Below are 23,238 nucleotides of genomic sequence, written 5' to 3'. Positions count from 1 at the left end.
AGGAGAGGAAAAACAATCTAATATTTATTTCAGGCCCGTCTCTCTCGGAGGGACAGCCAATCATCATACGCTTTGAGCCAGTCACTACAGACACAAACCCCCTCTCCCCACATCTCTCATCACTGTGGCCTGGAATATCAAATCAGGCTGTCATATGTGTGTGCGCGTGTGTGTGCGTGCGTGTGTTGCACTAGAGAGGCGTCAGCAGCAGTGGCAGCAGCGTCAGTCAGTCTCTCAGTCTCTGGTGAGATGGCTGTAAGCTCCGTCTGCAGGCTCCTGTCACAGGAGCCTGCTCTGATTGGAGATGATGTGGATCTTACGGCCCATGAAGGGAAAGGGAAGCCATCTTGTCTCGCGCCGCAGGCCTAACGGGAGATGACAGCTACCGTTTACCAGCCGGGCAAAAGGCAGGAAATCACTTCCCTCTGGGTGTTCACATCTCACACAGGCCATTAACCCCCCCCCCCAAACCCCACCCAGCCTCATGTAGCAGGAGCAGGAAGTTCATTTTAAGGCTTAGATTTATGTTTTAGCAAGCAGGTCGGGGAAAGTTTGAAAAAGTGCAGGAAGTGAGGTGATTTCCAGATCTTGAAATGTTTGGGGTTCAGTCAAACTCTAAAAAAGTTACAGAAAACAGTTGTTTGTTCCTGATTTCCACATGCACACATAGTTATACGTGTATACCCGTGTCAGCCAAAACATTAGAACCACTGACAGGTGGTTTAACATTATAACATGTAACAGATTAACATTAATTATCTTGTTACAAAGGCACCTGTCAAGGGGTGGGATATATATTAGGCGGGAAATGAGCAGTCAGTTCTTGAGGTTAATATGTTGGCAGGAAAAATGGGCAAGCGTAAGGATCTGAGTGACTTTGACAGGGGCCAAATTGTTATGGCCAGATGACTGAGTCAGAGCATCTCCAAAACAGCAGGTCATGTGGGATGTTCCTGGTATGTACCTACTAAAAGTGGTCCAAGGAAGGACACCCAGTGAACCGGCGACAGGGTCATAGGCGCCCAAGTCTCATTGATGCGCATGGGGAGCGTAGGCTAGCCTGTCTGCTCCGATCCCACAGAAGAGCTACTGTAGCTCAAATTGCTGAAAAAGTTGATGCTGGCTATGATAGACGGGTGTTAGAACACACAGTGCATCACAGCTCGCTGCGTATGCCGCTGCATAAACGCAGACCAGGTCAGAGTGTCCATGATGACCCCTGTCCACTACTGAAAGCGCCTACAATGGGCACGTGAGGGTGAGAACTGGACCGTGGAGCAATAGAAGAAGGTGGCCTGGTCTGATGAATCATGTTTTCTTTTACTTGAAGTGGACAGCCGGGCACATGTGCATCATTTACCTGGGGATGAGATGGCACCAGCATGCACTATGGGAAGAAGGCAAGCCGGTGGAGTCGGTGTGATGATCTGGGCAATGTTCTGCTGGGAAACCCTAGAAACCCTAGGTGCTGGCATTCATGTGGATATTACTTCAACACATACCACCTACCTAAACATCGTTGCAGACCAGGTACACCCCTTCATGGCAACGGTATTCCCTGATGGCAGTGGCCTCTTTCAGCAGGATATTGTCCCCTGCCACACTGCAAAAATTTCTCAGGAATGGTTTGAGGAAGATGACAAAGAGTTCAAGGTGTTGCCTTGACCTCCAGATTCTCCAGTCTCAGTTTCATCGAGCATCTGTGGGATGTGCTGGAAAAACAAGTCTGATCCATGGAGGCCCCACCTCGCAACTTACTGGACTTAAAGGCTCTGCTGCTAACGTCTTAGTGCCAGATACCTTCAGAGGTCTTGTGGAGTCCATGCCTTGACGGGTCAGAGCTGTTTTTGAGGCGTGAGGGGGACCTACACAATATTGTGCAGACGGTTTTAATGTTTTGGCAGATCCATGTTAAAAAAAAAAAGAAAAAAATATATATAAACATATAACACAGTATTCCATATTGATGTGGAACGACTTTAAGCTATAGGTATATGGTATAGTTTACAGTTTGATTTCCCCGCCATTATCAGCATACACTATTTGAACCCTGACCAAAATCTTCTGATTCAGTCTCGAGAAAGTATATAAACTTAGACCTGAAGCATAAGGGTATTTAGTTCTCTCATTCAGGTCAACAGTAAAGTAAACCGTGAGCCTTAGTTCTCCATGTGAAGCCGGCCATATGTAGCAGAGCAGAGCTGAAAGCCCGAGTGTCCAAATAATGGTTTTGTAGATGTTGCTGAGTGAAGTTGTGACAGCCAGACAGCAAAATGTGTTTTTGTTTCCATGCTTCCCTGCAGAGGAAAGAGCAGAAGGTCCCAAGTCTGGAAAGTCTGTCAGTGGAGGGTTTGCGTCCACGTTACAGTGTGCATATTTGCAGGGATCAGATCACTTCAGACTGCATTCATTGCTAAGCCGAATCGACTTTCTGTCGGTGCACAGCCAGGGTTTCTCCTGCCTACAGCTAAATCACAGCTACTGGATAAATGCCGTCAAGGCCAGGCACGGAGGAGGCATTTGAATCTGAATTCTGCTGATGTCACAGTAGCCAAAGGGTTGGAGAGGTAGGCTTGTGACCAGAAAGTCACTTGTTTGAGTCTCCATTTGACAGGGGAAATTTGAATGCCGGAAGTGAGAAACACTGCTATCATGGAGGTTCCCTCGGAGCAAGGCACTTAAATCTCTATGAGCCACCAGGGAAGCAAGATAGTGGGGGTTTGTCGTATCAGGTTGCTCCCCTGTGTGTGTGTGTGTGTGTGTGTGTGTGTGTGTGTGTGTGTGTGTGTGTGTGTGTGTGTGTGTGTGTGTGTGTGTGTGTGTGTGTGTGTGTGTGTGTGTGTGTGTGCGCGTGTAACCACATAATAGAAGGATGTTTGCATGTTTTTAAAATCTTCCCTAGAAAAATACAAGAAAATGAAAACACTACAAATCTGGATGGACACAAAACAATTCATTTCAAATCATCTCTCCAGGAATCTTGATTTAACTGCTACCTTAAGATAGCTGCTGTGAAGTGTGTTTTTGGGGGGGTTCTTGTTATTTTATACCTTTATTGGATAGCGGCAGTGGAGGCACACAGGAAATGGGGGAGAGGGAGAGGGGTATGACAACAAAGGTTGGCAAATGGATTTGAACCAGCGACGTTGAGACCATGTGGTAACTATTCTGATACCCAAATCTTGTCCCTTGCCTACAGATTATATCACCTTGCCTACATATACATATATATAAATTTGTATCAGAAGTGTTCTGTTTGTTGTTTTTGTTTCCGTTGTAGTCCGAGTAGAATTGACCAATCATGTTTGAGTAGGCGGCGGTTTCTACAGGAATATGCTTTGGTTGCGTGCAGGTAAACAGTCTGTGTGGGGAGTGAGAGAGGCGGAACACATGAGCTGAAATGTCGTCTGGACCTAAAACACCTACAAAAAGTATCAATGTTGGTGTATTGTGTGGAGAAACACTGGAACTGAGAAACGAATTCAGGAATCAGGAACATTTATTTGTCATTTCATTTCATGCACACATGAAATGAAACGAAATATAATTTCCCTCAGCCCACAGCAGTGCAACACAAAGACAAAACACATCCAAAAAGAACTACAAGAACACTAAACAAAAAAAGTAATCACTGTCCAGGAGAACGAACGCCAGCCAGGATGACTGTCAGAACTGCCGGTTTGCATGGGCTAGCAGTTTGCTTAGCCTGCACCGCTTCCACGTCCTGTCAGACTGCCCTTGGTGTTTCCTCCTTGGGCGCAGCTTCAGTCAGGCTCGTGGTCCTTGGGCCTACAGGAGGCAGTAGACCAAGCTCCCTCAGCCAATCCAATGCTAGTTCTACCAGCCAGACACCTTCGACACACCTCCCCGCACTCCACACGACGACACTTAAAACACAGTCAAGGCTAGGCGAGGCCACTGCCAGACCACCCTCGGTGTTATCGGAACTGCCGGCCTGCATGGGCTAGCAGTTGGCTTAGCCTACCCCTCTTCCGTGTCCTGTCAGACCGCCCTTGGTGTTTCCTCTCTGGGGGCAGCTCCAGGCAGGTCCCCGGGCCCACAGAACGCAGCAGACCAAGCTCTCCCAGCCATCAAATGAAGACACAAACGAAGACATGGACAAAGACACTGCGTGGACGGCACTGGGTGAGGCTGCTGCAAACATGAATTTGGGCCGCCCTCTTCCAGTGAATTCCGCTTGAATTGCTTTCAACGTCGGATTGCACTATTGCCTTTGAAAAAATTGCAGGAGTTGGCAATTCCCTCGGGGCCGTAAACAATGACGGGAGCACGGAAGAGGAAGTCTTCATAGGAAATGTAAGCGAGCGGCTGGCAGCTACACCGGAAGCCCCGCAATATTGGCTGTTGCCCTCAGAGGTTCCCAGATTGTTTGTCTCGTGCAGCAAACCCCTGCACATTTACATGACAAAGTGCTGATTCTTTATCGTGGCAATGGCAACGTTTGGTTGAACATTGCTGTGGCTGCGGCATTGAAACTTACCAAATGTTTTGCTTTTCATATACCGTCCACACACGAGACAAGTCGCATTTCTTCTGACAACATTCTTGAACTTCTTTGGCGGCCATCTTGGCTCTACCATAAACGATCATCATGACTTGAAAGCTCTTCTCTTATCCAGTGAAGTTCTCTTCAGTTCGTTACAAGCTAAGCCGTTCCCGGTGTAAATTCAGACGACCGAGAAAATATTGTAACTGCTTTTTCATTTGATTCTCATACTGTCAAATGGAAGTTTCAACAGACAGAAACATTGGCAGGGTAACAGAGCAGACCAAACTGACCGGGCATCTTTTGCTCATTAACATTTAGGTTAGGATAAAATACTTAAGTATTAATCTTTTAAGATAGTAATTAAAATGTTATTTTTAAGGTTTTACCCTCTAGTTTTGAACAACGGTGTAGCTGTCGTAGTTTCATACACATTTGCTGTATTTCACAGTATAAACATAGTACGTTTAGTGATTAGCATACCGCGGGTTCCCAGATGAGGCATACAGGTGTGTTGAGGCGAAGCATCTCTTTTAAGCTCAGAATGTAAATGTGAACAAGGCGTGGGGCTCGAGGAACTGTATCGCCCACCAGTGCCTTCCATGTACCTCCCTGCTCCTCTCAGGCTGAGGGAGGAGGAGCAGGTGGCTGAGTGGGAGTATGCTCTGTCTGGGCTTCTCCAAGTTCAGCGAGGTCACTTTTTAATGGGCTCGCCTGGTCCGCCCGTGTCAGTGAGAGTCTCACACTCTATTTATTGCCTTGGCTGGCTGGTTATTCCTTTAGGGCAGAACTGGCACCGAGCCTTATTACCTTATAGCGCAGCTGCTGGACTGCAGTTTTACACGAAAAACCTTATTTTTACAATTTTGCCTCCTTATACAGGCATACCTGCCAAAGCAATATGGAGCACGCCCAGGAATCGAATCGGGTTGAAGTCATAGATACCAGAGATACAATAGTGAGGAGGTACCAGGGTGAGTGCCATAGTGTTCTCACAAATATGAAACAAATATTCCTTTGTATGTGTGACCTATCACATTTGATGGATAGGTGAAAAATTAAGACATAAGCAAATTTTTTCTTAAAAATTTTCACATCACACACATCACATCACATCATTGTCATCAGTTTTCTTCCTATTATACATGTGTATAATAGAAAAGGGGGGGGCATGGTGGTGCAGTGGTTAGCGTGGTCACCTCACAGCAAGAAGGTCCTGGGTTTGAACCCCAGGGTTGTCCAACCTTGGGGGTCATCCCGGGTCGTCCACTATGTGGAGTTTGCACATTCTCCCCGTGTCTGTGTGGGTTTCCTCCGGGTGCTCCAGTTTCCTCCCACAGTCTAAAGACATGTAGGTCAGGTGAATCGGTCGTACTAAATTGTCCCTAGGTGTGAATGTGTGTGTGTGTGTGTGTGTGGGCCCTGTGATGGACTGGCGGCTTGTCCAGGGTGTCTTCCCACCTGCCACCTAGTGACTGCTGGGATAGGCTCCAGCATCCCATGACCCGAATTTGGATAAACGGCTTGGATGGATGGATGAATTTTTTTCTTTTTTTGTTTTGATTATGCTTATGCTACAGTAGAACTATATGGACGAATATTATGTCAGTATCTTATTTGTGACAACACAACAGTATTTTATATTGTTTGGCTGTCCTTGCCCCTCCTATTTTTATCTCTGCCAGGCGGTTATGTTTTTGCTTGTGTGTGTGTGTGTGTGTGTGTGAGTGTCCGCGGCTAATCTCGCAAACTACTGGACCTATCAGCCTAAAATCTTTTGTACATAGCCATTACTGTATAATGAAGAACCTCTTGTGGTTGTCGTGTTTAAAAAAAACTTTGAAAAAAGTTTGTTGTCGCTATCGCTGCTCTCTCTCCTCATTCATTCTCTAGCTCGCTCGGCCAACACTGCTTTTTGTCGCTGCCCGATCTGAGTCAACCGTGCGCACGCGTGACTCACATCTACGGTTGAGCCAGATCAGGCAGCAACAGTGTCAGACCCAAAATATCATGTATTCGGGTTTGAGTCTTGAAAGTAAACAAGAAGTTGATCGTATTTCCCGTGGCTGAGCTATGTTTTCTTATCGTTTTATGAATGAAGGTCAATCAGCAGAGCAGCCACTCACCTGGATTCATTTTATATCATGAGAATCGCAACAGTGAAACACATTTGACGTCTTTTAATAAGGGCTTTGAAGTTATGATGACTTGGTCTCTGCCGTGTGAGGGTCCACCTCGGAGGCTGCACATCCGCAGACTGACAGCCGAGACTTTTTTATTAGGTGGATTTTTTAGCTTGAGCGCTGCATATCAACAACCTTTGTTTTTTTTCCTCCATATTTCCTGTTCAATCAACTTGGGCGATGGCAGGAAGAACACCGGTGTTTCTGTCGGTGTCGTGTGTGTTTGTGTGTGTGTGTGTATTTCCCTTTTTCCGGTAGGCGATAAAAGGCTTTGTCGCCAAGCTTGAACATTGGCGAAGGGGAGATACGTACGCCTGCTGGAAATCTGCACCCTGTCATGGATACCTCTATTTCACACTTTCTGCTCTGTTTGGTTCTATATACAGTATTCCCTTTGTCGTTGAGTCACGTGCCCTAAAGAGCATCACGTGAGGTCAGATGTGTGGTATGTGAAGACCTAGTTGGAGAAGAAATGGATTTCAATAGATGTATTAATGTTCTTGTCTTTGATGGAGACATTTTCCAAACATAAACCACTCTGTGGATCTTTACCCCTCACTTCACCTTCATCTGCGTCTCTTCCCAGCAGCCCTGCAGCCTAGCTGGGTACAGGTGGAGAGGGAAGGAGCCGGTGTTTGATATATGGGACAGGATCAGCGCTGTGGCTGACATCAAAAAGTAGAAGTCTGGATAATGGGGGATCCTTTTGAAGTGTGGATGATGGGTGATCCTTCAACACCAGGCTACACAGCCCCATTCATCCTCCAGATCACACAAACTCTTTGTTTAGAGAGAGAGATTGAAGAGATGAGAGAGAGAGAGAGAGAGAGAGAGAGAGAGAGAGAGAGAGAGAGAGAGAGAGAGAGAGAGAGAGAGAGAGAGAGAGAGAGAGAGAGATGGGGGGGGGGGCAAGGAGACGATGCTTTTAATTTACCCAGCCTCCTCCCCTCCTCTGTCTCAGCTCCTTCTGCGTCGTTCCCCTCAAAACACACCGAAATGGCTGAAATGAAATACCTCTTTGGATTAAGGAGATCAGTGAACTCCTCTTAAAGCTCCTCTCTCTCGCTCGCTCGCTCGCTCTCTCTCTCTCTCTGTCTGTGACTCTTCTTTCCAATGTGCTGTCAGTCTTTCCTCCTGTCTCTCAAGCTCTGTACTGCCCTCTCTTACTGTCTCAATCTCTCTCTCTCTCTCTCTCTCTCTCTCTCTCTCTCTCTCTCTCTCTCTCTCTCTCTCTCTCTCTCTCTCTCTTTCCCCCACTATCTCTCTTTCTCTGAGTGTTCTCCTACACTTTCTCTCTCCTTTTCTTTCTCTGCCCATCAAGCTTTGTCTTGCTCTCTTGCCCTAATCTTTCCATACTCGCTCTTTGTCTCTCGGTTCCTCTTCTGCTATCTTCCTTGTTCTCTCTCTCACTCTCTCTCTCCCCCTTTTGATCTCTCTCCTGCTCCTTTAGCTCTCCTCTCGTCTTCCCCCTTTTCTCTGTTCTCCTACTGTCAGACTATCTGTCAGTCTCTCCTTCTCGATCTCGTAAACGCTGTCCTGTGCTCTCTCTCTATTCAGATCATTCCCTTGTTTTCTCTCCTTCGTCTTTGTGCCCCCTGTGCTGTCTATCTCTTGGCCTTGTTCAGACCGCAGGCAAATCGGGTTTGTTTCTCAAATCACATCTTTAAGACAGATGGTCCACACTGTTAGTTGCAAGTGATCAGATCAGGTTTGTGTGTAGACATCACCAGCCCATCTGCATGGGTTGCTGTGGTAACGATGTAGGCGTGAGTAACGACGTGCGCCGGTGATGCGGTTTACCAACGCGGAAGCATGAGGAATGGCGATCTGTCATCTCGCCCTCCAAAGAACCTCGTTGTCAAATTTATTTATTTACAATTCAATTTATTTACAATTCAGCGTCTGTCCGCGGCCCGTTGTCCTCCGTGTTGTCCTCCGTGCCGCTCCGCTAGTAGCAGTGTGGATGCCGCTCAGCCGCTCTGCTGCACTTCCATCGCTCTGGATCTGACGTCATCATTGCGTGTCGCGTTGCGAGTGATGCGAAATCCGATTTGGGCGGCCGGAGCATCCGGACAGACACAGATCGGTAAAAATCTGATTGGAACCGCATTTCAGTCCACCTCCAAATGTGGTTTAGAGCCGACCTGCAAAAATCGCATTTCATGTGGGGTTTTTTTTGGGTCCAGAGATTCTAAAATCAATATGGATGCAACCTGGATATGCCAAAAAAACAAACAAAAAAACGGATTTGGGCTGGCAGTCTGAACAAGGCCTTTCTGACTCTTTCAGTCTTCTTGCCCTTTTCCCTCCCCTCCCCCTCTCTCCCACTCTACCTTTTTAGAGTCTGTCTTTAAAAGGATATCGCTTACAGTTTTTTTCTGGGGGTGGGGGGTAGTCTTATTCTCTCTCTGTCTCTCTCTCTCGCTCTGTCTCTCTCTTGCTCCCTCTTTCTTCTGCTCAGTATCAAAGTCTCTCCCGTGAACTATCTTATCCTTCTGACCACATCAGACAGCGCCTCCACCGCCTGGGACAAACCAGTGTGTGGGAGGAGGAAAGGGAGGGAGGGGAATTGTGTGTGTATGTGTGTGTGTGTGTGTGTGTGTGTGTGTGTGTGTGTGTGTGTGTGTGTGTGTGCACCCAGGGTGAGGTTATTTGGCTCTGAGGACATGGTTAGAAAAGTGGTGCTGGGACAAACGGCCCTGCAGGCGAGGCAGCCGTGCGTTGTTTGCGGATGGATCAGGCCCGCTGCCTCGCCGTCTGCCTCCTTTTAAGACCTGCGTTACTGATGAGGGCAGAGCGGGAGGAAGTGGCGGTGGGCTGTGTGTGTGTTTTTGATGGGTGTGTAGGATGGGTGAGGGTCAGGGTGGGGGTAAAGGTTACAGCTCATGGGCACAGGAGTGGGGGTGTTCTTTGTAGAGGCATTGTAGTGCCACCTTTGACCTTTTACGCTCTTCTTCCTCGTCTCTCTCTTCCTCCTCCCATATCCCTCCCTAAATCTCTTTTCACTCGGCGTCCGGGTAGCGTAGCGGTCTATTCCGTTGCCTACCAACACGGGACCACCGGGTCGAATCCCCATGTTACCTCCAGCCTGGTCGGGCGTCCCTACGGACACAATTGGCCGTGTCTGCGGGTGGGAAGTCGGATGTGGGTATATGTCCTTGTCGCTGCACTAGCACCTCCTCTGGTCAGTCGGGGCGCCCCCTGGATCGGCAGAGAGGGTGGAGCAGCAACCGGGACGGCTCAAAAAGAGCGGGGTATTGGCCAGATACAATTGGGGAGAAAAAGGGGGAACATTGAAAAAAAAAATCTTTTCACTCGCTCTTTCATTCCTCTGTCCCTCCATCTCTTCCTTCTGTGCGTTTACAACCAAATCCCTCCATTTCTTCTTCTCCCCTCCATTTTTCTCTCTAACACCCCCTTTTCTCCTTTCTCTCCGTCCAGCCTTGTTTGCATCAAATGAACATTTCCTGGATAGTTTTTGTACGTGTGTAATTGGTACTGATGAGTAATGTAGTGGATTAAAGCAATAAAGTCAAGTCAAGTCCATGTTATTTGTATTGCCCAATATCACAAATTACAAATTTGCCTCAAGGGGCTGTACAGCAACACAACATCCTGTCCTTAGACGCTCACATCAGATAGGGAACAACTCCCTAAAAAAAACCCTTCAACAGGGAGAAAAAATAGGAAGAAACCTCAGGGAGCGCAACCTCCCTCCCGAGACAGACAATGTGCAATGGATGTTGTGTTGTACACAATTGACAGAAAACATCATTGAAAGATGATAACAGAATTATAATGGAAATATGATGGCCTGGCGGCCTGTCCAGGGTGTCTCCCCGCCTGCCGCCCAATGACTGCTGGAATAGGCTCCAGCATCCCCGCGACCCTAAGAGAAGGATAAGTGGTTCAGATAATGGAGGATGCCTAGCAGTGTCCAGACGCCACCGGAACAGCCCAGGACCCGAGCCACGCGACCACCATCACCCTGTATCAGGAATCGGGAACACTTTGTCATTTCATGTACTTGCGTACATGTCATGAAACCAAATATTGTTTCCCCCAGCCCATAGCAGTGCAACACAAAGACAAAAACACAAGAACTACAAGAACACATATATCCAAACTAAAAAATAAAAAATCACTGTCCAAGGGAACGAACGCCAGCCAGGATGACTGTCGGAACTGCCGGTTTGCATGGGCTAGCAGTTAGCTTAGCCTGCCCCTCTTCCGCATCCTGTCAGACCGCCCTCGGTGTTACCTCCTTGGGCACAGCTCCAGCCAGGGTCATGGTCCCTGGGCCCACCGGACGCAGCAGACCAAGCTCCGTCAGCCGATCCACCACCAGCTCTCCCAGCCATCAAACGAAGACTAACATAGACGTGGACAAAGACACTGCATGGACGGTACTGGGTGAGGCCGCTGCGAACGTGAATTCGCGCCGCCACCTTCCCACACCGGAAGCGGGGAAAAAAATTAGTCACACATCTTCGTGAGAGTAGGCTATAACATCAAAACAGAAAAACAACATTACATGGATTTATAAGATATATAAAAAGAAAACGTGATGAGTGGATGCCAACACATTTTCTTTTTATCTTATAAATCCATCTGATTTTGTTAAAAGACCTCACTGTGTGTTATCTTGACAGAGAAATCGGTGTTGTCCTGCTGAGTCTCTCCCACAGTGCCTACGCATACCACAATGCAGTGCGTGTAAGCCTCCGTATCATCGTCCATTAAAACCCTCTCTGCTAGTGTTTTGGGGCGTCATTTACACCATCAGAGGCGCAGCTTAGCCGAGACGACGAGGATGTGTGTTTTGAACGGCGTGTTTACAGTAGATTACAGTATTAGAAACCCCGCTAGGCTTGTGTTTCGTTTTTCCCACCATCAAATAACATCACGATGCGTCACTTTGGAGGCTGGATTTCCCCGCCGTCCCCAGTGGTGCAGAAACTCTGAGGAACAACCGCAGGTGTCTTTCATTTGTCCTCCCTGTTGCAGACAGACAAAGATAATGTTGAAAATCTGAATTTTCCCTTTAAGCCTGATATTGGGCTCATAATCCGACTAATAGCCCGGTGACAGGGCCACGTCAGTCTGAGCAGAGTCCTCCATAATGAAATGGTGTTGAATGATGCTTCAGTAAACAGACATTATGAGCACAGTGGAAGCTGCTGATGGTGACAGCATCTGTCCAGGCCGATGTGAGCTCAGTGAGCAGTCCATCACTTTCAGTGAAGTCAAGGTTGTTTTTGGGGGTTTTTTTTGGATAACCATCTAACTGAAGTGTACACTTGTTAGATAAATATAATGAAGCAGACAACTTCTCTAATTTACTGTATTAATGACCTACAGATGGTGCCGCGTACTGTCGGCTAAGTATCAATCTATAACAAACAGTAACAGCAAAATAGACTATAGGTCACTGTAATGTAGCTTTGCGCTACCTGAAGCACCCTCCCCCCTTTTTTTTTCTCCCCGGTTGTACCCAGCAAATTACCCTATTTTCCGAGCCGTCCTGGTCGCTGATCCACCCCCTCTTCCGATCCGGGGAGGGCTGCAGACTACCACATGCCTCCTCCGATACATGTGGAGTCGCCAGCCGCTTCTTTTCACCTGACAGTGAGGAGTTTCGCCAGGGGGACGTAGCGCGCGGGAGGATCACGGTATTCCCCTGCCCCCAGTTCTCCCTCCCCCCTGAACTAGTGCCCCGGCCGACCAGAGGAGGCGCTACTGCAGTGACCAGGACAAATACCCACATCCGGCTTCCCACCCGCAGACACAGCCAATTGTGTCTGTAGGGACACCTTACCAAGCCGGAGGTAACATGGGGATTCGAACCGGCGATTGCCGTGTTGGTAGGCAACAGAATAGCCCTCAATGCTACCCGGACGCCCCAAATCCACAATTACCTTGGTTTCAAAATGGTTTCCACTGTATGTACATCATAGATAATATATCAGTATGCAAACACAAACTACTGGAATGAATACTCTTCTTTTGGGAATGTTTGCTTTCTTAGAGTAAGGGATGTTCACAACTGTCTGGAAAAGCCAAAAAATGGAAGCTCGATACAATGCCGTGACTACAAATTGCCTGTCGTGTTCGCTCTCTCCTCTTTAAATGACCAAAGCAGGAGGAGATCCATATTCTGTCCAGCCTGCTGCTTAGAAATGCAGCAGGGATGAGATGTGAGCAGCGCACCTCGCTGGCCGGGGACGGGAGGCACCAGACTGTGTGCACCGTGACCATGTCAAGCAGTTTCATTCTGGTCACGTTCTTTGCGTACATAGTCGTACATCAGATCGCTTGCCTACATGTCAGCTGTTCATTCGAGGCACCTGGAGGAAACCCGGGTGGAATAGTGAAATAATCCCACCTGCTGTTGCTCCTCTCCTTCTGCATGATCCGATTTTCTCTGGATGAATCTTCGCCGCTGCTTCCACAGCTTCTCTCTGATCACCATCATGGTCTTCATCTTGATCACTCCCCTTCTCTGTGTCTTTGTCTCTCCTTTTGTGCGCTCTTGTTGCTTCAACCACCCTCCCCTGATTTCTCAATCTCTTTCTTCTCTTCTTCTTTTCACCTCGTTATCCTTCCCCCTGTCTCCTTTCCTTCACTAGCAGAATGGTGTGTGTGTGTGTGTGTGTGTGTGTTGGAGAGGAGGAGATCTTAAGAAAAAGCAGACGCCCGGGGATCATTGGCTTCCCTGTATTGATATGCAACCTGCGCTGGGATCTCTGGGTAAACTGGGATCCTGCCAGAGGACCTCAGGCTTCTGTCAACTTAGTCAGGTGAAGCAACGAGCACTGGATGTTTGTTGGAGAAGAGAGCACTAGTTTCTCAACACTGAGTTGATCAGACGTTTTTTTTTCCATAGGATTTTATTTTTTGTGGGGGATTTTTTTTCCTCCCTTTTCTCTCCCCATTTTCTTTCATAGGCTTTTTTTTTTGTTGTTGAATTTTTTTCTCCCCAATTGTATCTGGCCAGTTACCCCACTCTTCCAAGCTGTCCTGGTTGCTGCTCCACCCCCTCTGCCGAACTGGGGAGGGCTGCAGACTACCACATGCCTCCTCCGATATATGTGGAGTCGCCAGCCGCTTCTTTTCACCTGACAGTGAGGAGTTTCACCAGGGGGACGTAGCACGTGGGAGGATCACACTATTCCTCCCAGTTCCCCCTTTCCCCTGAATAGGTGCCCAATCAACCAGAGGAAGCGCTAGTGCAGCAACCAGGACACATACCCACATCCGGCTTCCCACCCACAGACACAGCCAATTCTGTCTGTAGGGATGCTCGATCAAGCTGGAGGTAACACGGGGATTCGAACCAGCGATCCTTGTGTTGGTAGGCAACGGAATAGACCATCACGCTACTCAAACGCCCATTTTTCATAGGATTTCAGGGATTTTTTTTCACATGAAATTGTTCCCAATTTCGGTAACACTTTAGTATGGGGAACATAGTCACCATTAATTAGGTGCTTATTAGCATGCAAATTAGCAACATATTGGCTCTTTATTGGTCATTATTACGTACTCATTAATGCCTTTTTCTGCATGGCCTTATTATACAACCAGTAAGCCATTAACTATGAGTTTTCCCTCTATAACCTCAGAATTATTGCTTATTAGTAGTACCATCTCAATATGCTTTGCTTAGTATGGACTTTATAAGGTGGTAGTACCACAAGAAGAGTTATTCTCCCTTACTAACACTTAATGAATATGGTCTGTTCTTACATAACAAAACACAAAACTACAAGTGTTCATAGTGTTAAATTACTCTAAATTAAGTTTTTGTTACTTAGAATATGTTCCCCATACTAAAGTGACATCTTGATCATTACTAATTCACTAGTAATTAAGTTTTTTTACTTAGAATATGTTCCCCATACTAAAGTGTTACCCCAATTTCTTTTAAGCTGGGCTGCAAGGTGGTGCTTCTGTATCTGGGGATTCACGCTGTGTACCATTGTACTCGTCTTGCACTTTTAGTGTTTGTCAGAAGGTATGACAAGTGAAGAGTGAAATCTAGACCTCCCATTGTCACTGGCCGAGTTGAAACGAGACTGGGACATTGTGCGAACAGGCACGAACGATCTCTTGTCGGCCGACAGCAAGTCCACAGTGTCCGCCCCAAGAGAAGACACTGGCCCGTGGACATTCAAGATGGTCTCAGGGGAAAAAAGGAAAATCAAAACAATAATTTTTCTTAGTTTTTTTTTTTTTTTTTTGCCTTGACAGAAACCCAAGAACATGGGTCTGCACTTCTCTCTAACCCAAAGCTTAAATTACGTTAACATTTTCAGATACCGATCACACGAAGCTGTCTGTGCACAGGTATTTTAGACTAGCAGACTTCTTTCAGTCAGTCCCTGACAGCATTACACACACTCACACACACACTTATATACACACCCACACACACACGCACACACACACAAGCAGAAAGAGAGGAAGTACTCAGCATTATGATCCTTTTGTTAAAAATGATTATAGGATATCCTGTTATTTACAATCACTAGGATGTCATTTTTTACTATGCTCTTATTGGTTACTCACCAGCATGGCGTCGTAGCAATAGTCTTTGTCATCGTATTCCCTGTCACACTGCACGAAGACAGATGACATTTTCTGACCCTGCTAGAACTTGGCCGAAGCCCACAATGGCTGTCTTTAACCCTGTCACACTGGACAGTCGACCACCGTTCATGACAAACGGTTCGCCCATGTCAGGGAAATTTTTGTCTGAAATGACCTTACGGCAGCTGATATATCTCAGTGTCGGAGGGCTTTAGGGAATACATAAGAAGCCCTCCCCAAGCATGTGTTTCTGAAAGTGACGTAGTTTTTCCTAGATGGGGCCTCATTTAGTGCACATGCAATGAACAAGGCATTTCTCAGTGAACCCTGTGGAGCCATCATACTTCAGAAGTCAGTACAGTCATGAAGGAAACAGTGCACAGCTATTTATTCACTCTGTATGACTAAACTTACAACCTTGATAGTGCTTACCAGCAATAATAATGGCTTAAAGGGAAAAGTCACCGATTTTCAACCTTTTTCAATCCCAATCTGCGACAGGGATAAAACATGAAAAACACCTGCGGTTGTTCCCAATCATTTCTTTATCTTTGGAGTTTTTTTTTTATGGCTGCCATGGCAGCTGGAAAAACTACAGCCTATCAGGGTCTCTAATACCCGTCTGATTTTAATGTCGGAATTTGCTCCTGTTTCTCTGCAGTTCCTTGTAAATACTGTAGCCCTTATGCGCTGCTTCTCCAGTCCTTGTGATATAGTTCTGACAAAATTTTCAAAATCCATCCTCCCTGGCTTAGGTCCCAGCCTGCTCTCTATCATCCACTGCTCACTCACATCCAGGTTCGTACCTGACTATTTTAAAATTGCCTGTGTTCAGCCTTTCCTCAAAAAAACCCTCTCTCAATCCGGCAAGGGTAGAGAATTATGGACCAATTTCCAAACTTTTTTTTTTAGCCAAAATCCTTGAAAAAATTGTTGCGGACCAAATCCTGCAGCTGAGTGAGGGTCATAACATTTTTGATAAATTTCAATCCAGCTTTTGTCACAAGTATAGTACTGAGACTGCATGACTAAGAGTTTCCAATGACATTCTTATGAATGCTGATAAAGGTGAATACTCTATTCTTATTCTTCTAGATTTAATCACTGCCTTTGATACCATCAATCATGCCATCTTACTTGATAGGTTGGAGAACTGGGTTGGCATTTCTGGTACAGTGTTAAATTGGTTTTGCTCTTTCTTATCTGACAAATAGATATTTTAATGTTTGTGTTAACAATCTTGTATCCTTGTCAACTCCCCTACTGTGTGGAGTCCCTCATGGGTCTATCCTTGGGCCAATCCTCTTCTCTTTATACATGCTTCTTCTGGATCATTTGTTTAGTCACTTTTATGACATGTCATACCACTGTTATGCCGATGAGACTCAGATCTATTGCTCTGCCAAACCCAATAACCTGAATCAACTGTCCTCCCCCCATGATTGCTTAGCTGCCACCAAAGACTGGATGTCCCTTAATTTCCTCCATCTAAAGCCTGACAAAACTGAAGTTCTCTTAATTGGTCCCGAGAACTGTGCCGCTGCAGTTGATCATTTTATTGGTCCACTTCATTCAAACATCAAACCTACCACTAAAACTCTTGGTATCATCTTTGACCAGAATATGTCTTTTGATCACCATGTTACTAAACTTGTCCAATCCTATTTTCTGCGGCTAAGAAATATTGCAAAAATCAGAAATATTTTGTCTTGTAAGGATATTGAAATATTAATTCACACTTTCATTTTCTCCCGTCTAGATTACTGTAACTCCCTCTACTCTGGCCTCAGCCAAGCTACTTTAAATCATCTCCAGTTGGTTCAGAATGCAGCTGCTAGACTACTAACTAGAACTAGCCGTAGGTCCCATATTAACTCTATTCTTGCATCCCTCCATTGGCTTCCTGTAAAATTCAGAAGAAGATTTTATTGATTACATTTAAAGCACTTACATTTACATCTTGCCCCCAATTGTATTTCTGATCTTCTCATTCCACTTCCCAACCACTCTGATCCTCAAACCTCAGTCTTTTATCCATCCCCCACTCCAACTGCAAAACAAAAGGTGACCGTGCCTTTGCAGTTTTAGCCCCAAGCCTCTGGAATAATCTTCCCCAATCCAATAGATTTGCTGAATCTTTGGACTGTTTTAAGCGGCTTCTAAAAACCCATCTTTTTAGGCAAGACTTTTTATAGATCCCCCAACCCTGCCTTCTGTTTTGGTTCATTTTTAGCTCGGTCTGTTACTCCCTGTGCCATGTTTTATATTCAGTTTATTTTATGTTTTTATTCGTATTTTCTGTATTGAGTGTAAAGTACTTTGTAACTGTGTGTTTTAAAATCGCCATATAAATAAAACTTGACCTACTTACTTACTCTAATCTACTCTAATAACATGATGTGTTTTTTGTTCAAAAAAACGCATCATGCTTCTTCCGGCTAAGCTACATTTGTAACGGTAGAAACGATGTCCCGCAACACTAGTAGTGGATTTTATGGACAACAATACAGAAGTCTACGTGCAGCAATGCATTCTGGTACATGTAGGTGCTGTGGGAAAGACTGTGTGAAGGAGAACACTGGTTTCTTAGTCAATATAGTTCACAGTGAGGACTTTATTGCTTCAATCGTCTACGTTACTCATCAGTGCTGATCGCATATGCACAAAACCATCGGTGAGATTTCCCTTTAAAGCTGTAGGGTGGTAAATTCCCATTAAAGCTGTAGGATGGTAGATTCCCATTAAAGCTGTAGGGTGGTAGATTCCCTTTATAAATGTGGGGTGGTAGATTCCCTTTAAAGCTTTAGGGTGGTAGAACCAACAAATAGAAAATCTCAGAACTGAAATTATTTGTGTCACTGAGAATGGAGGTCTTTGTGATCTTTTTGTACATGGGGCAAAGGCAGATTATTAATTGGCTTAAAACCAGCTAATGGCAACACATTGTTTTGCATTTAGGTTTTTTTTTTAACTTTTTTAAAAATTTGCTTAAAGATTGCTCTACATTTGAATGGAATTATGGTGTGTGTGTGTGTGTGTGTGTGTGTGTGTGTGTGTGTGTGTGTGTGTGTGTGTGTGTGTGTGTGTGTGTGTGTGTGTGTGTGATGTGCGGGTCAGGGTTTGTTAATACCCACACCCAGCTGACCAGTAATGGGAGCCAATCCACACCGCCTGACCCACTACAATATGCATGAATTAACCACTCGAACCCGACCCGACTTGCAAACCTCTAAATGTAGCCTAGGCTACAGCAGAGTGAGCAGTGTTGCACTATTTCGTTTGTGGGTTGTTTGCCCAGCATAGTACACTGATTACAAGGCCTAGCCTGTTGTAGCTTAGCCTGATAGCATCTGTGTCGAGGCTACTAAATAAACACACAAATTGTTCCAAACGGTGTTCTTTATTGTTGAATAGAGGCAAAACAAGTAACCTTTCATAAAAGACATGAACTCAGTCTCTCTCTCTCTCTCTCTCTCTGCCCCCCCCCCCTTACTCACTCTCACTCTCTCTGACTCACTCACTCTCTCTGGCTCACTCTGACTCACTCACTCACTCACTCACTCACTCACTCACTCACTCTCACTCTCTCTGACTCACTCTCTCTCTCGCACTCTCTCTGACTCGCTCACTCTCTCTGGCTCACTCTGACTCACTCACTCACTCACTCACTCACTCACTCACACTCTCTCTGACTCACTCTCTCTCTCGCACTCTCTCTGACTCGCTCACTCTCTCTGGCTCACTCTGACTCACTCACTCACTCACTCACTCACTCTCACTCTCTCTGACTCTCTCACTCTCTCACTCACTCTCTCTCACTCTCTCACTCACTCTCTCTCTCGCACTCTCTCTGACTCGCTCACTCTCTCTGGCTCACTCACTCTCACTCAATCAGACACTGTGTTGCGCGCATACACACAAGCCTCTTCTTTCTGATTAAAAAAAGGGTTTTGATGTAAAGAAAAACTACTGATCCCACTTTGGGAAAAACGCATTGGTGAAGCCAACACTCTAAAACACATCGCAAATTGATGATAAAGCTGTGTGTGTGTGTGTGTGTGTGTGTGTGTGTGTGTGTGTGTGTGTGTGTGTGTGTGTGTGTGTGTGTGTGTGTGTGTGTGTGAGAGAGAGAGAGAGAGCGAGAGAAGAGAAAGTGGACTAGTAATGCACAGCCTAGCCTATTGCACACAACTTTTCAGTTATATGTAACTCTCGGCCCTGGATACACGAGGCACCGATGCGGCGCGACATGTCTGCTGCAGCAGAGCGTGTCCATTATGATCAACCGACGCTGCTGCACTGACCATGGAGGCTGTGCGCACCCGCGCGGGCGTCGCACTGCTGAGCTCTACTTTTACCCAGCTAGTCTTTTATACTCTCTACAGCAATGCAGCCTTGTGGGGGTTTTTTCATTGCGCATTAACATAAATCGATCAAATCATTGTGTATCCATAATCCTGTTGTTAAAATGATCATGCTAATTAATTCAGCACCAGTTAATGTAACCTACACCCCCCAAACCCTGCAAACCCGGCTGCATCCTCATTTGGCCAAACTCATCATGTACACAGTGAACAGAAAACACAGCTAGCATGCAACACAGTAGGTAAACACAACCCGCTGCACCCTGCCTGCCTGATGTGCCACGTCCATGCCTGCTGTATTTTTAAAGGATTACTCAGAACGCCGCTTTGTCACTTTTTGACCCGCCCGCCCGAACCCGTGATATTTTCTTGTGAGCTTACCTGAACCGACCCGACCCGCACATCAGCAGTCTGTATGAGAGACTGAACAGGGATAAAGGTGTTTATTTGCACCCTTTTCATGTGTACTGTGAGATCAAGTTCTGCAGGCGCTGCTGTGTGTGTGTGTCGGTGTGTGTGTGTGTGTGTTTTCCAGGATCTGAATCTTGCCCCCAACTTTAAGGCTATGTCTTTGTATTTGTTGTCGTCCATTTCTATTCTTGTATAGCTTTGTTGCAGTGTTTTGTTTCTATCGATTGTGGAGCTCTACAAAGTGCTGTACCGCTGCCTTTATTGGACCACACTGTGGTTTTCAGCACTTCCTGTCCATCCCATACGTCTCACGCCTCTAAGTCACTGTCAGATCTCAGAAGATGTCCACTTTGCAGTATAGCATTTCAAGCTAATCGGTCACTATCCCGGCCTGTCACAGGATTTAGCGTGGTTACTGATGGTTTCCAGAGCCAGTCCACCATTTTGAAGATTTAAAAGCAAAAAGGGAGATTAAAGTCCTTTCCCTGCCATGTCTTCCTTTTTTTTTGGATTTTACCCCCTTTTTCTCCCCAATTGTTCTTGGCCAATTACCCCACACTTCCGAGCCGTCCCGGTCGCTGCTCCACCCCCTCTGCCGATCCAGGGAGGGCTGCAGACTACCACATGCCTCCTCCGGTACATGTGGGGTCACCAGCTGCTTCTTTTTACCTGACAGTGAGGACTTTCACCAGGGGGACGTAGCGCATGGGAGGATCACGCTATTCTCCCCAGTTCCCCCCTTCCCCCTGAACAGGCGGGACCAGGACACATACCCACATCTGGCTTCCCACCTGCATCATCATCATCATCAGTTTTGTAACCTATGGAGGTCGTAGGAGCACAGCTGATGCCTCAACAAGAGGTTGAGTCATCATTGTGTTTCAGTAGGGGAGTACTTGGTGGTCCCTCTCTCCTCTCCAGGTATTGATGACTGTTGGTTCGCAGAAGAACTCATCCGCCCTTTGACAGGTTTTGTTTTTAGTGCTGCTGGGTGTCCACACACCCTCCTCACAACAACCCAAGGGTTTACGTGGGGGTGCCGGTTTAGTCGCAGACGACCCCCCCGGTTGCAGTTTAACATCATACCCAGGACGTCCCCACCTGCAGACACGGCCAGTTGTGTCTGTAGGGATGCCTGACCAAGCCGGCGGTAACACGGGGATTCGAACCGGCGATCCCCATGTTGTTAGGCAACGGAATAGACCGCCATGCTACCTGGACGCCTCTCCTCCCCCGTTTCCGGTAGTCTGGACAGTCTTTGCATTGCAGAGGTGTTGGACAGTCACGTGGGAAAAGGTGGGAATATTACATTCTCTCTTGTCGTCACTCTCCAGCGGGATGCTGTGGCCCTCATCGCTGTTAAATCTCAGAGCTGAAAAGACTTCTATGGACTCTGCTGATTATGGAAGGCAGAACAGCAATTTATTTTGTTTGTTTTCATTCTCTCCCTTTTCTCCTCCTCGTTGAGCGCTGCTGCTTTGCGCCGTGTCAGCCCTGGAGAGCGACGAGCTGGTGATCAACCTGCCTTGCTGAATAAACGCTAAGTGACAAAACACTGAACAAATTGTAAAGCTATTCTCTACATACTGCTAAGAGGGCGAGTCTTCAGTTAAACAATGGTCTGCGCGCCTCTGACTAAACCCCTTATTGCTTCTTGCAAATTCACTGCGAGCCGAAGATTGCGCCACCTCCCTCCTGTCTGGGCAGCTTGGTTGTGATCGATAGCCTTGTTGAAGACTAAGACGGTTTAGGTTTTTGATATTTATGGGTGCCCGATGGTCTAGTGAGCTCTCTATATCTTGTCTGTTCTTGTGAGGTGCATTGTTTCCTCTGTTTCAGTTTGAATAAAAAGCAAAAAAGAAATGTAGCCATCTCTAACCCCTGCAGCACGGCTCCCTCGGCCACGTTATTCTGAACCACGCAGGTCTGGTTCTTGCTACTTCTGCGCTACGCCAGTGAGGAGCAATTTCATGCTTTTATCAAATTAGCGAGTCTAGATATATCAAAGTGGGGGCTGCCTAATAATATCCCGGTTTATGCGCCCTGCCCCTCCTCTCTCCAGGGGTGGAGTGGCATTATCTGTACCTTGTCACCCCGCTGCTCTGCCTACCGGTATTCCTGAGCTCTCGCAGGGCTTGTCTCTCTCTCTCTTATCTTCCCCCAACACTTGACAGAGGGGACGCTCTCCCAGGGCTGGGCCCAGCAGATAGGGACTGACCTGTCTGTTTTCTTTAGAGCAGGACATCTTTTTAAGGAAGGCCCCAATCTCCTAGAAGAACTCAAACGGTTGACTAGATAACGCCCTCCCCCTTCCTTTGCCCCGTCAGGGGGGGAGAATGGGTGTGCACCTGTCTCTCTTTGATTAACTTGGAAAGCCGCCTGTGGATGCGTGTGGCACCCCCCCCCCCCGTTTTTCTCCCCAGTTGTACCCAGCCAATTGCCCCACTCTTCCGAGCCGTCCTGGTCGCTGCTCCACCCCCTCTGCTGATCCGGGGAGGGCTGCAGACTGCCACATGCGTCCTCCGATACATGTGGAGTCAGTCACCAGATGAGTCTTTTCACCTGACAGTGAGGAGTTTCACCAGGGGGACATAGCGCGTGGAAGGATCACGCCATTCCCCCCCCCCCCCAGTTCTCCCTCCCCTCTGAACAGGTGCCCCGATCAACCAGAGGAGGCGCTAGTGCAGCGACCAGGACACATAACCACATCCGGCTTCCCACCCGCAGATACGGCCAATTGTGTCTGTAAGGACGCCCAACCAAGCCGGAGGTAACACGGGGATTCGAGCCAGAGATCCTCATGTTGGTAGGCAACAGAATAGACCGCCACGCCACCCGGACTCCCGTGTGGCGCGTCATTGAAGTCGCGCTCCTGCTGGGAGTGTGTGAACTTTGGGGAAAGAAGGCCCCTCCGAACGTGACGAAGCCCGAGGACTCTGTGTAAACCTACAGCGTGTTGCCTTCTGAAGACACTCCCTCCCATCGCTGCCCTTCGGTTTACTGTCTGAGGTCGCCAGGCTGCGAGAGGAGAGTCGCTCTTCGTCCTGAAATGGCTAATCAAGAGGAGAATCTGTCGAGTGAAGGCTGCTGATTTTTTTGATTCAGAGTTATTTTTCATGATTCTTCTTCTTTTTTCTTTTTTTTGTCACGCCAACCCCCCTCCCCGACCAGCCCCACCACC

At 47.0% G+C, this 23,238-nt stretch overlaps 1 protein-coding gene across 1 annotated transcript in view; it reads left to right on the top strand.

The window, feature by feature from the left end:
* LOC130125913 (transcription factor IIIB 90 kDa subunit-like) overlaps nucleotides 1-23,238 on the top strand; it is a 130,165-nt gene that overhangs the window by 64,326 nt on the left and 42,601 nt on the right. The window lies entirely within an intron of this gene.

The sequence above is a fragment of the Lampris incognitus genome, chromosome 16 (genome assembly GCF_029633865.1).
Source record: "Lampris incognitus isolate fLamInc1 chromosome 16, fLamInc1.hap2, whole genome shotgun sequence".
NCBI lineage: Eukaryota > Metazoa > Chordata > Actinopteri > Lampriformes > Lampridae > Lampris > Lampris incognitus.
Note: the sequence above shows the minus strand (reverse complement) of the source record. Positions and strands in the feature narration are given on the sequence as shown.